The 14,650-nt window shown below is 34.5% G+C and overlaps 1 pseudogene; it reads left to right on the top strand.

Annotated features, from left to right (window-relative positions):
- Positions 1-2,252: 2,252 nt before the first annotated feature.
- Positions 2,253-12,493, top strand: LOC111377423 (annotated as a pseudogene).
- The last annotated feature ends 2,157 nt before the right edge of the window (positions 12,494-14,650 follow it).

Consider the following 14,650-nt stretch of genomic DNA (forward strand, 5'->3'; position numbering starts at 1 on the left):
TTTTGTATAGTCGGGATACTTTGACTACAGATGACGTCTATGATGCTTTGTACTCAAAGAAGAGGTTGGAGCATTTGATTGGAGCTATATCAAGGGATGAGGAAGCTATTGTATCTCATGGTAGTTGATAAAAGGGCAGATCGAAGAATAACAACAATTTGTTTTGCTTCAGGCTAAAGGTGATTTAGTTGCAAATCGTGGAGCGCGACCTTTGACTTCAAACAAAACAAATGTAGTTGAGGATTTTTCAGACGGTGGAGATGTGATGTTAATCGTGGTATCTGACGTGGAATCTAGGCCTAACGAAGAGTGGATTCTCGATTCGACATGTTCAAATCATACGTGTTCTAATCGGAATTTCTTTCAAACATATGAGGTTGCTCAGCAAGGTGGAGTTTTAATGGGAAACAACCAGTCTTGCCGTATTGTTGGGATCGATTGAGTCAGATTTAGGCTACGGGATGAGACAGTCAGAATAGTTGATCAAGTTCGACATGTTCCAGACCTAAAAAGGAATTTCATCTCGCTTAGTACTCTGGATGCAAAAGGGTATAAATTCTCTGGTGAAGGTGGAGTCTTGAAAATTCGAAAGGGTGTCCGGGTTATACTAGAGGGATGGAGGTCTCAGTTGTTTATCTTTCAGGGGAGAGCAGAACCAATTAAGAGACATTTAGACAAGTTCAGTACCATGGTGGATATTCAATTTGGTACAGTACCTCTTGTAACAGGGCTCTGGGTCGGTTCAAAACATTGCTCGAGGGAGCGTTGATGATTCTGCTTTGCCACAAATTTCAACGGTTGCACTGTGTTTAGTTGCTAGGGTTGGATCCATTGAGCGTAGGAACCGTGGTGTCACTTATGTCTGTAATGCTTTTGGAGACGTTGAAGACGACAGTTTTAGTAAGAGGCCTTCTGTTAAGGCATTTTGTATGGTTTCTGCTGCAGAATGTGCTTCGACCTTGTTTGGTAAACATTAATTCCTTGGTGGAATTTTGGAAACTCGGGAGTAGGGTTCAGGTGTCACTTATGGACGCCGTGCAGAGGATGATGGTTTATATGGAGAGTTTTGGTTACTGCATTGAGGAGATTGGCCATTTCATTTTGATATAAAAGGGTTTATTTCTCAGGTGGAGAAATTTTGTGGAGCCCTGCTCATTGTATCGAAATTTAAGTCAAGGTGGAGATTGTTAGGCTTTGTGACTCAAATATAGTTAAGAGTTTTGTGAGATTGCGTATTTGATTTTTACTTGAAAAAGATTATATCCAAGTTGGACAAGGAATGGAAATCCTCTCTTGGTCGAAGTTCTATACATAATTGTAATCTAATTTTAATAGGTTTTCTTACTTTTTAGGACTCTTTTAGGGTTCGGAACATGGCCTATAAATACAAAACTCCTTTACCAGTTTTGTTTAAGCATTATTGTTGTGTCTGTAATTTCTCTTCATATTGTCAGTTAATATATACATCGTTCCTCTGCAATTAACTATCTTCGTTCTTCTTTACTTTTAATCTTGTTTCTTATTGTGATCTTTATTACTTCATATTGTCTCACTAATCTCATTCATTACAATCCCTTTATGTCCAACAATTTTGTGGTGCCGGGGTTTATTCTAGGCAATTATCCCCTTTTTTTACTGTACCTCTAGGAACTATGATTATCCACCATGGCGTATAGTATGGGTAGGCTTGGATTACTTGAACATGTAAAGTAATTCTTGACTTACATCGAATTAGTAACTTATTTCCAACTTTCACCAAAAACAAGCTTATTTACTCAAACATTTGTAAGTTAGCTGAACGTGTTCTTCATTTTCTGTGCTTTACTTTTAGTTTTTCCTAAGATTTTAGCATTAATCTTTAATGTAAACTTGCACTAATATGCCGCATTCATCATTCTTTCTAGCAAAGAGATCAAAATTCAATCCAACCAAGTATTTTCATCGTAGGCAGCAGACGTATAAGAAGAGGGTTGAGACAATGGAGCAGCACTTGCTAAAGGAAAAGCCTTAACTCAAGTTGTAAAAAAAAAGCCTCATCCAAAATACCATCCCCATCTTCATTGAGTTGAAAAAGTTACTCCAAAGCAAAAAATAGCCCTCTTATTGGTTCCCTCATGGAATGCCTAAGGATTCTTCTCAAGGACTACAAGAATGAGATTGATGATCTACTAGTTGCTGATCGACAGCTTTAGAAAGAACTCGTTACAACATGCAAAAATATGAGTCAATGAAAGCGAGATCGACTGCAGCTAATGCTGTTGCCTCAACGTAAAGATCAAGAGGATATAATTCTCCAGCTAATACTAAGGTGGCAAATTCAAGTGCCCTCAAAAGTAAATTGCCCAAAAAAGCTTAAGAGGGATGCAAAAGTGGCTTCAGCGATCGCAGATGCACTAGCAGCGGCCACAGCACTGACTATGCTATGGGAAGTAAATAAGGGTGCATCAACACCTCCTCTCAGTGCGATGGGGGTGCTGATTCTCAAGTCCTGCACGAGGGAAGCAGCTGGACAAGGAGGAGATCAGTCTGCCAACGTGATAGAATCTCTACGGAGGAGACAGTTTTTTAACTTTGATGATGATAACTTATCTTAAAGCATTTTCCAGATGAGGATCATGATTAGGGGCGGACCCACATGGGGTCATGTGAGGTCAAATGACCTCACAATTTTTTGGAATTTTTTTTCCCTGCTGAAAACGTAATTTTTTTTCTCTCCTGCTGCTTGCTCCCAACAGCCAAGTGACCAACCTAATTAATTTCCCTAGTCCAATGCCCAAAAATCCCAAATCCTAAATCTATATCTATATCACATGGTCCATATTCATTAGTTAGTCCATAGATATATTATATAATCCACCAATTTCTCCCCAAAGTGCAAACACCGAACACGAATAGTAAACCACCGATTTCTCCTCTTTGTTCATGATACGTTGTTCGAAAACAAATTCATTTTTGAACCCACAAGTCGAAGTGTCTGGGTCCGCACCTGATCATGATTGTACAATTGCCTCTCAGTTTTATGAGAATTTCATTCAGTCATATAATGTTGTACAGTAAAGTGTAATAGGAAATAGTTACGATTTTGAAATAATGGCATTGGACAGTTTTAAATGTTTTGGTAGTGTTTGTGTCATTGTTTCCTTTAGTCACATCAACATTATCAGTTATTTCAATAAATGAAGATAGATAAATTGCCTAAGGTGAAATAAAAATGAAGGCTCGATGATTAACTTGGGACAAAAATGTTTGGTTAGCAATATGGACAACACATGAGAGGTTAATGTAGAGACACATGGAAGTTCGCAATTGTCGCTGGTCAATGTTAGATCCAACGATAGGAGGTCGTATCATTTTCCCTTTTTTATTGATACGATAGAATAGGAAAATATCCTACTTGGGAAGAGAAGCAATTTATAGTTGGAGTAACAAAAGGAATTGAAGCTTTATCTTTTTTTCGCTGCTTCCTTTCTAGGTGCGGGACAAATGGTTAGACGTCGAATTTGATCACCACTTCCAGTGGAAAAGGATCAAACCACACACATCATGTGATGAAGATTCCAACTTAGTTGACTACTAGAAATGTATGGAAAATACCTCCAACATTTAACGAAGATTGACACGTTTCAAATTTAAATCACAAACTTTATCAATTACCTCTCCATTCATCAACCCACAATTAAAGAATATTAAGGCAAACTAGCTAATAGTGAGGAGAAATAAAGCTAAAACAAATCAGTTATGATCTATTTATTTGTTGAGAGATCAATATTTGACCTCTAAAAGTCTCTTTTTGAAGAAAATACATTTTAACATAAACAGGTAACATTCTTCCCTGTCGCGTCACATTATGATTGGTCGAATGTTTGAACAAACACGCTTTTAACGGGACCATCTTCACCCACTCTTCTTCTTTTTCTTCTTCTTCTTCATTTTTTAATCGGTAAATGTGAAATGTATTGATAAAAAAATATAAATACAAATACACTAGGCCTTCTCGGGCTTTCAAGTACATATACAACTACATCGGGCATTTCTGAGCAAAATAAAATGTGGATAAACAAATACAACTAGTAAAAACTAAAGATCCATAGCTAAGGACTCAAAATGAATCAAAATATTCGGATACAAAGAAAACATGACTTTGTATACGTGTATTTTGATTCGTCGAACAATACTATCAATATGTAGTATAAAATCATAAAAAAATCCTTCTATTTCTTGCCATCCAAATGTGGTAAACAGTTGTAGTAAGTGTAATCCTTCTATTTCTTACCATCCATGGTTGTTGGCACCTATGTTGTAAATTTTGTATATATTTGTGATTGATTTGTAATTTTTTAAAAATTGGGGGCTGTGGTTGCAATTAGTTATTTGTTGTTTCCTTTCTTTTTGTTTTATCTGAATGGAGGGTAAAATTGTCCAAAATTGGTGAAAAGGTCATCCAGCGCCAAGAAAGGTGGAAATATGGGCAAAATACCAAAAAATAAAAGGTAGGGACTACTTTTATTTTATTGAAATTAATAAAATCACTTATGCTTTCATCAACTTTATATCAAATAATCTATTATTTCAACCGTTCTTTGTCCTGTGATTTACTTTTCTTGCGTACTTTAAGGATCCAATGCTTGAAGATAAAAGGTCATTGAGAACGACACTTGTACCATTATTGAGATGAAATGTTCTAAGAGAATGGCACAAGTGCCATTTAGAAGATGAAAAGATCATTAAGAACGGCACTTGTATCGTTACTGAAATAAAAAGTTCTAAAAGAACGATACAAATGCCGTTATCGAAATATAACTTATACTTGAGAATGGCACTTGTGCCGTACCTGTAAAGAAAATGCCACTTGTGCCATTCTATCTATAAATACCAGTATAAGCAGCCATAACCCATCTAGGTCTCGAAAATCAATAAGTTAAATTCCTTTCAATTGCAAGACAAACATGTCATTTACAAAAGTTGAGAGATGTACTCATTAATTGTATTTCTAACATATCAATACATTGACTTGTGATTTTACCAACTCGATATTATATAATCTATATCAATTCAACTGTTCTTTATCACGTGATCAACCTTTTTGACTTTCTTAAGTTAGATGATTCAATGTTTGAGGTCGTTGAGTTAGAAAAGAAGTAAAATATTTGAATAATCAATAAAACAACATAAGAGCTGTTAAATGACACTTGAATCGTTCTGTCTATAAATACGAGTATACATAGCTACGACCCATACATGCCCCCATAACTAATAAGTTGTACTCATTTCAGTTGCAAAATGGACATATCGTTTTTAAAAGTTGAGAGATGTGCTCATTTTAGTTGCACAAGTGGCGTTTTAACGATATACAAACTTGTTCATAAGAACATCACAAGAGACATTAGGTGATCCAATACATGTGGTCGGTATGATGAAAATGTAGCAACGCATTGAAGAAATCAATAGAATGGCATAAGTGCCATTAAACAACACTTGTGACGTTCTCTTTATAAACAAAAGTATAAGCAAGCACGACCGATCCGAATCCTAATAATCGATAAGCTGAACTCATTTATATGGCAAGATGGACATGGCATTCATAAAATTTGAAAGATATGCTTATTAATTATATTTATTAACAAATGTAAATCATGACTTGTGATGTCACCGACTCAATATCATACAATCTATGTCAATTCTATCAATATTTGTCATATAACTAACCTTTTTGACTTTCTTAAGTTAGGGAGTCCAATACTTGAAGTCGTTATGGTGAAAACGAAATAAAATACTGGAGAAATCAATATAACGACAAAAGTGTCATTAAACAACACGGTTCCATTTTATTTATAAACACGAGTATGAGCATCCGCGACCCGTTCGAACCTCGATAAGTTGAACTCATTTAAATTGTAAGATAGACATGACGTTTACAAAATTTGATAGATATGCTCATTAATTATATTTTTCAATGAATATAGATAATACCTTGTGATTTTTCCAACTTGATATCATACATTTATGTCAATTCTACCAATATTTGTCACATAACTAATATCTTCGACCTTCTTAAGTTAGGGAGTTTAATGTTTGAGATTGTTCTTGGGAAAATGAAGCAAAATATTGAATAAATCAACATAACAACAAAAGTGCCGTTAAACAACACGTGTGTCGTTTTGTCTACAAACACGAGTATGAGTACCCACGGCCTATCCAAGCCTCGATAATCAATAAGTTGAACTCATTTAAGTTGCAAGATGAGCATGACATTTACAAAATTTGAGAGATGCTCATTAATTATATTTTTTAAAGAATGTAGATAATGCCTTGTGATTTCTTCAACTTGATATCATACAATTTATGTCAAATCTACCGATATTTGTCACATAACTAACATTTTCAATTTTCTTAAGTTTGGGAGCCCAATGCTTGATGTCATTTCGATGAAAAATGAGCAAAATAATAGAGAAATTAACATAACGGTAAAGGTGCTATTAAACGACACGTGTGTCGTTCTATCTATAAATATGAGTATGAGTACCCAAGATTCGTTTGAGCTCCGATAATCGATAATTTGAACTTATTTAAGTTGTAAGGTGAATGTGGCATTTACAAAATTTGAGATATGTGCTCGTTACTTAATCAACATGAAAAAAGAAAACAGTACAAGTATTGAGACTGTTATGAAAACGGCACAAGTATCGTTACGTATATAAATACGATATGAATAATTGATACCATATATACTTTGAAATTAGTTGCTATTAAATCAACAATATTTAATTTTTGAACATCTTTTCTATATTTTTTTAAGTGAAATATTTAAAACGACATCAGTGTTGTTTTATAATAACAAAATAAAAGTATATATGTCGTTATAGTTTCATCGACCCAAGACAATGACAAAATCAATCGTTCCAAACATTATAAACAGTTTGCATTTCAAAATGACAGAAGCGAACATCATAACACCACCATTATTTTTCAATATTACAAAAGCAGCACATCATAAATCACTAAAACTAGCAGATGTGTCGTTTTGTTTTCATTGTCCATGTCTCTAGTTGAGTGGTACATGATCCGTACAAGTGAAATTGTTATGCCCTGTTTTCAAACACCTATTACACTTATGGTTGTATTGTCGCTTTACATGGACGATAACGATTGTAGTGCCGTTCTACACTATAGATAACGACTGGAGTATTGTTATCGTTCAATAGTTATGGACAGTAAGTAATGAATAACAAGAATTTACAACAGCAAGGATAGGGAGAGCAAGTCGATGATTTTTGAAGATGAAATGAGGAATTTGAATGGATTGAAAGGGGTATTTAGGTCTTTTTCATGGCGAGGGCATTTTGGATTTTTGATATTATTTGTTTATTGTATTTTGTAATTGAAGGTTATTATACCAACAAATATTGAAATGAGGTTATTTAACCAAATACATTGTTTGAATAGGCTTTTTAACAAACTCCTCCCATTGTATTGAGGCATTTTGTTGAACTGGGTCGATAGAATTTAGAAGTTGATGTGTTTTTAGAATTCAAAAACCATAATTAACAAGGATGAAGCATTAAGGTGTATCAGTATTGCCAAGGAGGCAATTGCGTCAGGCAACAAAGAAGAGCCCTTAAATTTGTCGGACTTGCTCGCCGCCTTAATCAAAATTTACCTGTTGATGATCTTTTAGCCTCGTTTGAGAATCTAGATTCATCATCGTCCCCAGGGCTATCTGATGATGTAAAGAATGTTAATAAAATGAAAGATGACGTTGGTTCAGTTAGTGGTGATGGGATTCCAAATGGAGTGAGGAATTACTTGGAGGAGCACATGCAATTGATTAGGCAGATTAAGAGTAAGAAGGACTATTACTCGATTTTTGGTTTAGAGAGGAGTTGTTTAGTTGAGGATATAAGGAAAGCATACAGGAAGTTGTCGCTGAAAGTACATCATGATAAACCAGGGTCAGAGGAGGCATTTAAAAAAGTTAGCAAGGCGTTCAAATGTTTGATTGACAATGACTTGAGGAGGCAATATGATCAGACAGGGTTAGTCGAGGATTTTGAGTATAATCAGCAGTACAACGTTAGGCAAAGGAGAAGGAGAACTGGGAATGACTTCTTTGCTGATGATTTTGATCCTAACGATGTTTTCGGGCCTTTTTTGGTCAGAATGGCGTGTTTAGGAATGCCCATGTTTACAAGACAAATACAAATGGACCTGGTGGTCATCAGAGGGAGGATTTGGGTGGTATCGATCCTAATTTGTTGTTTCTTCAGTTAGTGCCATTTTTGATAATCATCTTGCTTGCTTATCTTTCCGTCTCAGAGCCTGAGTATTCTTTGCAAAGGAACTATTCTTATGGGTTTACAAAAATGACAGAAAAACATGGGGTGGAGTTTTTTTGTTAAATCAACTGATTTTGTTGACAATTATCCACATGGAAGCTCTGCTCAAATCGACATTGAAAATAATGTGATCAAGGACTACAAACACATGCTTGGGCGTTATTGCCACATAGAAATGCAAAGGCGTGAATGGAACAGACAATTTCCTACTCCTCATTGTGACAGGCTAGAAACTTTAATGGCGTGCAGGTTAGTTCACGCACTCTTACAAGTTTTTTGCACAACTTGTTTATTTGTTGAACTAGTATACTAAGTTTGGACTATATCTTACATGTGAAGTATGTTTCTTTTTTTCTTCCTCCCATTTTTTCTTTATTTTGATAAAAAGTACCTCTTGAAAATAAAAAATGGCTAGTATCTATCTTATTTTACTAAGGTTGACACCAAATTATTAAGAGTGACACAGGACAATAATTTGTTTTAGCAGTAAGAAACAACAATAAGCCGGCCACCATGGTTGAGTGTTCGTGCCCAACACGTATTGGACACTGACATGTGTTGGTCACGCCATTTGGCAGGTCCAATTTTTTAGATCCAGACACATTGCCCACTCGTTGTCAACACTGCACCAACAAGGTGACACTACAATTCCATTTCAAATAATCAAAACTGAAAAGGGAAAAAGAGAGAGAAAATAACTTGAAAATAAGTTCTAAAGAAGTTTCTGTTGGGTGGTATTGGGCATCTTTCACCCCAAAAGCTAGCTCGAGATGTGAGGCTCTTCCTCACACTTATAAACTGAATACCAACCCTATCCATAATCGATATGAGACAACCTTAACAAGCTCCCCCTCACACATCAGGTTTCGTGGGGGACCAAACACGTCCCCCCTACATATCGGGTCCTGTAGGAAACCAAATCCGTCTCTCCCTCACATAAATCTGTATCTCTGTAACTGTTGGGTTGGAGACGATTGTTGGGCAAGAGACTTATTGATTAACTAGACTCTGACACCAGTGTTGGGTGATATTGGGTCTCTCTAACCTCAAAAGTTAGCTCAAGGGGTGAGACTTTTCCTCACATTTATAAACTGAATACCAGCCCCATCCATAACCGATGTGGGACAACCTCAACAGTTTCTACCAATCTAACATCTGAGAGGAGATGGTGGAGCGTTGGAGACAGATGGTTCCTTGTCACTGTTAGACGCCAATCTCATTTTCTAATTTCTAAAGCATGTCTAAGTTTGTGGAAGATGGATATGATAATAAAGACTTTTGAAGAGAGTAGGATTTGATCCTTTTGGATGATGAAGAGTGTGAAAGAGAGTAGGTGATGCTAGATGCGTAGAACTTGTTAATGAACAATTAGGAACCAGAAGAGAAAAGGGTGCAATCAAGAGAAGAATTGAGAGCAAGAGGAAAATCAATTTTTATTCATATATTCTGATTGTGAAATACTATAGAATTTATTGTCTACTTTGACTGGGAAGAGTCTAGGGTGCCTTAACAGATTAGAAGCCCTTGTCAGCTTTTCTTAGTTTGTAGAGAATTCCTAGAGAGTTCGAAATTCGTACAAATCGAAGAGATTGAACTTTGTAAGATTTTTAAAAAGAAAATGGTATATGTGGAAGAATTGGCAAAACATTTGAAGAAGTGGACATTATTTAGTAAACGGCAAGTAGTGAACACATTTCACTCTCTCTAATAGTGACCTCTCCACATAATTTTATTTTATCTATCCATAATTGACTGTGATTAGTGAGTTTCAGTTTGCCTGTGCCGTCTGTTAAGGATTTTTCCCCCATAGGATAGAAAGGATAGTGGCAGTGGTGTCTGTTAGTTTGGGTCATTGATAATTTTTTCAGTTCCTACGGGGGGTAGGCATGTTTGATTTCACTTTTAAACTATTGGATATTATGGCAAGTTTGGTTAAAGCTTAAAAAAACTTTTTGTTTCCATTAACTTGTTAGTTATTGTTCACGAAATTATTTCTTTCTATTCAAAACTACTGCAAGTGTACGGTTCGTTAACAAGTAATAAAGTGGATTAAATTAGTCCAAATATCGTCCCACAGAGATTGATTAGTTCAATTTTACTTATCGTCGCCTTAATCGAAACTAAATTGTTAAAGTGAATGTAAACCAAATGAAAACCCTAATTTTGGAAAGAAAATCCTAATTATGCAATTTTATGATTGAATTAAATTAAGCATGCAAAACAATATTTTTAATACTCTAGAATGAAATCAAATGTTTAGAACGCACGTTTGTTGTAATCAATAGAAATTAAATACACTAGGATCACGATTTCCCATGCAATTGTCACTTTAAAACCCTAGTTTCACAATGTAACAACACACTTCAATTGTGGCGAATCAATGTTCCTAAGTCTATCCAATACTCTCTCTTGAGATGTATCAAACCTATTTTTACATACCACCGACCTATATTTCTATGACAAGTGCATATATAAAAATGTATGCGATTTTATGACCACTTAAAGATTCACGTATGGCATAGCGGTATATTTCTATCCCCTATCGGACCCTACGATGAATTATATTATGTCGAACTTATTCCAATTCTCTCGAATGCAAGAATAAATCACCCAAACTCACACAATTATGGGCTCTTAATTGCGGAAATAGTAATTGTATATAAATCATTCAAAACAATAGAAATATGTCTTAATGTTAAATTGCAAAACTAGAAAATTAAAGATCAAATTACATGGTACATCGATCTTCTAGCACATGAAAATCTAGCCTAACATGGTTAATTTAAAAGAATACATCAGATTTTGGATAAAAAGCATAATCGGGTTACGAAATCTTGAAAAATCTTGAAACTCTTCATGTAAATCTTCGTTCTTGCGCTCAAAATCCTCTCCAAGAAGTGTTTTTCTGCCTCCAATGCGTTCTCCCTCTTTTTGGAGGTCTTTTGCTATTTATGTCGCGTGGAAATTAGGTTACCAAAGAGTTTTAGTCGTATAAAGAAAATGTAGAATCGGCCCCGAATTTTGTTCTATGCGACCACATAGTACATTTCTATGCTGTCGGATAGAGTAAAAAAATTTTGAGAAAAAATTCTCGGGAGACCTCTATGCGACCGCATAGAAGTTTATACTATGCGACCCTATAGTTATATCATTCTTTTCGTCGGACAGTTTTTAGTATTTTGGTCATAACTTTCTCTTCTGATCTCCGATTGAAGTGATTCAAAGTGAATTGGGAAGAAAACTCAAAGACCTACATTTTGATTGAAATAGGCTTCCTCAAATTCTGATGTTTACTATGCCAAAAATGGATCTCAAGTAGAGACTAAAAATCACGAGCATAGCTTTTTCGCCTGAAAGTTGACACTTGATAATACTTCGACCATATTTCATCTCTTGACTCCTTTCCTCATCTAATTTACCTCTAACACTCTTGAATCATCATTCCATTTCCCATCTCATATATGAATTATTTGCAACTTGGTCCCCGAACTTTCAGTTTGATTCATTTTGGTTCTTTTTGCTTGTTTCTTTTATTTCCATCATCTCATAATATCACCAAGTTGGTACTTAGCTCATTCAATTCCTTGATTTGTCCTTCGGACCATCTTTTGGATAATTACATTCTGGTCCTAAACTTTTACTTTGCGTCATTTTAGTCCTTTTTCGCGCATTTTCTCCTGAATTTCACCATGTTCATCGGTGTTCCCTACAATTTACAAATGTAATGAAGTTAAGTCATAATTCAATCATTTTGCTCATAATTAAGTCATGTTTGTGACCTAAATAAGTGTGCAAAAACACACTTATCAGTTATAAGTAAACTTTTTAAACTTACAAAAACATACTCTACACGTCCTTGGGTTTGGCACCTGATAATGTTTCAATTTTCTTCTATGCAGAATGCATTTCCTTTATCTAAGTGGATTTGTGTTTCAGATCATTGTATAGGCTCTCCACTGGCTTATGTTCTTGGATATATTGTGTGTGGACATTTGGACTTTACTGCTGTGGGTTATAAGTGTTGGTTCATGGTCATTACACATACATGGAATTATGGTATTGATTATACCAGGTATACTTGTAGCAATTATGTGAAAAATATGCAGTTAATTGGTGATTTCCGCTTGTCTGAAGTGAAACGCCATGTTTTTTGTACTTGAATAATACTTGTCGTTGATATTACAGACCTTAAGTGTTATTGGAATTCGCCTTTCATCTAATCTTGGCACCAGAGGCGGCCTGAGGGTGCGTAAGTTCAGCGACCGTACAGGGCCTCAAAATTGTAGGGGAACAAAATTTTTTTTGTTACAGTTGTATATTTATTATATTATATATTTAAAATATAAAATTATTATTATTATGTATAAGATATTAAAATTAAGAATAATGTGACTAACTAATTATAATTTTCTTGAATATAATAATTTTAAATAGTATTCCTACCTTCAATAATGTGAGGGAAAAGGGAAAAGTCAAAAAGAGATGAAGCCCGCCAGAGAACTGAGAGAAGAAAGAAAAATTGAGAAACCGCCTTTTCCAATCCTCTTTAAATACTAAAAGACATGGCTTCAGGCACAAATTTTCCATTTTTAAAATCTCGATATCCGTTGCTATTACTCTTTACCAACAGAATATTTGCAGCCGTAAATTCGTTGCTAATTTGAGGGTCGCTGATAGTTACCAACGGATCCTGCTGTAGGTAAAGAGTAAATATTTTATCAATGAATTTTTCATTGGTAAAGTGTGAATCTTTTACTAACGAAATTTTCGTTGGTAAAAATATTAACTTTTCATTGGTAAATGTTTACCATTACAATTGGTAAAAATCAACGTTGTAAATAGCCGCATAGGTGTGAGGTATGGTTAAAAATATTTTTTTTTATTGTTGTTATTATTATTTATTTAATAATTTTAATTTTTTTTAACTTTTAGCCAAACGAATTGAAAGACCAAAATATTGTTTAACCATTTATTGGACCACAAATTAATTTATAGAGGGCAACTCCGAAGACTTTGTTGGGAACTTTCGATGTGGGATAAATGAATTACTTTTACCAACGGATAATCTCTTTCTAATTACCAACGGAATATCTGTAGGTGAAAGCTCCAAATGTTAAACGATTACATGAGGCACGGATTATCCGTTGGTAAAGAGATATTATCGTTACCAATGAAAAATTCATTGCTAATTATCGTGGTTGAAAGTGAATTATTTTTACCAACGGATAATCCGTTTCTAATTACCAACAGATGCAATCCGTTGGTAATATTCTGTACGTCACCTACGGAATATCCATAGGTGAAAGATCGAAATGTAATCCAGTTACATGAGGCACGGAATATCCATTGGTAAAGAGATATCATCGTTATCAAAAGAAAATTCGTTACTGATTATCGTAGCTGAAAGTGAATAACTTTTGCCAACGGATAATTTGTTTTCTAATTATCAACGGATGCAATCCGTTGGTAATTTTTCGTAGGTGAAAAACTGTTTTTTAGTCGTGTTTTGGAGAAAAGAATTAAAGAAACCAATGCATCCGTTGGTAATTTTTCATAGGTGAAAAACTGTTTTTCAGTAGTGTTTTGGAGAAAAGAATTAAAGAAACCAACCATCTTCTCCAATTGCCTCAAAGATAATTGAAGCAAAGAAGAGAGAAACCAATTATTTCTTTTATATAGTAGATAAAAGTATTGCTGTATATGCTACACAATCACCTGGACATTCTTTTAGAATCAATTATTTCTTTTATATAGTAGATCAAATAATTAGATCACTTGAACGAAGGTTTGATCAATTCAATTCATATGAAAAAAAAAATTTGGCTTTATATTTTCTTCTAACAAGTTAAACTCATTAATGATGCTAATTTGAAAGCATATTGTGATCATCTTGAGATTGTTTTAAGACATGTAAATTTTTACAATCTTGATAGTGAAGATTTATTTCAAGAGTTAAAAGTTTTGCGAAATCTTTTACCAAAAGAAATAAAGACGGCTTTTGATATATTGACTTATTTGAAAAGATTGGATTGCTTTTCGAATATATATATTGCTTATAGAATATTATTGACAATTCATGTTATTGTTACATCTGCTGAAAGAAGTTTTTCAAAATTGAAGTTATTAAAATTTTATTTGTGAGCAGTAATGTTACAAGAAACAATTGAATGGATTAGCTTTAATATCTATTGAGCAAGACTTTCTAGAAAGTGTTGATTATGAAAGTTTAATTAATGCGTTTGTTACTAAAAATTCATATGTCATCAACAAAGAACCATCCAAACCACTAACTTCTTCGAGCAATTCCATATATATAT

This window comes from Olea europaea, unplaced genomic scaffold, assembly GCF_002742605.1.
Source record: "Olea europaea var. sylvestris unplaced genomic scaffold, O_europaea_v1 scaffold1656, whole genome shotgun sequence".
In the NCBI taxonomy this organism is placed as follows: domain Eukaryota; kingdom Viridiplantae; phylum Streptophyta; class Magnoliopsida; order Lamiales; family Oleaceae; genus Olea; species Olea europaea.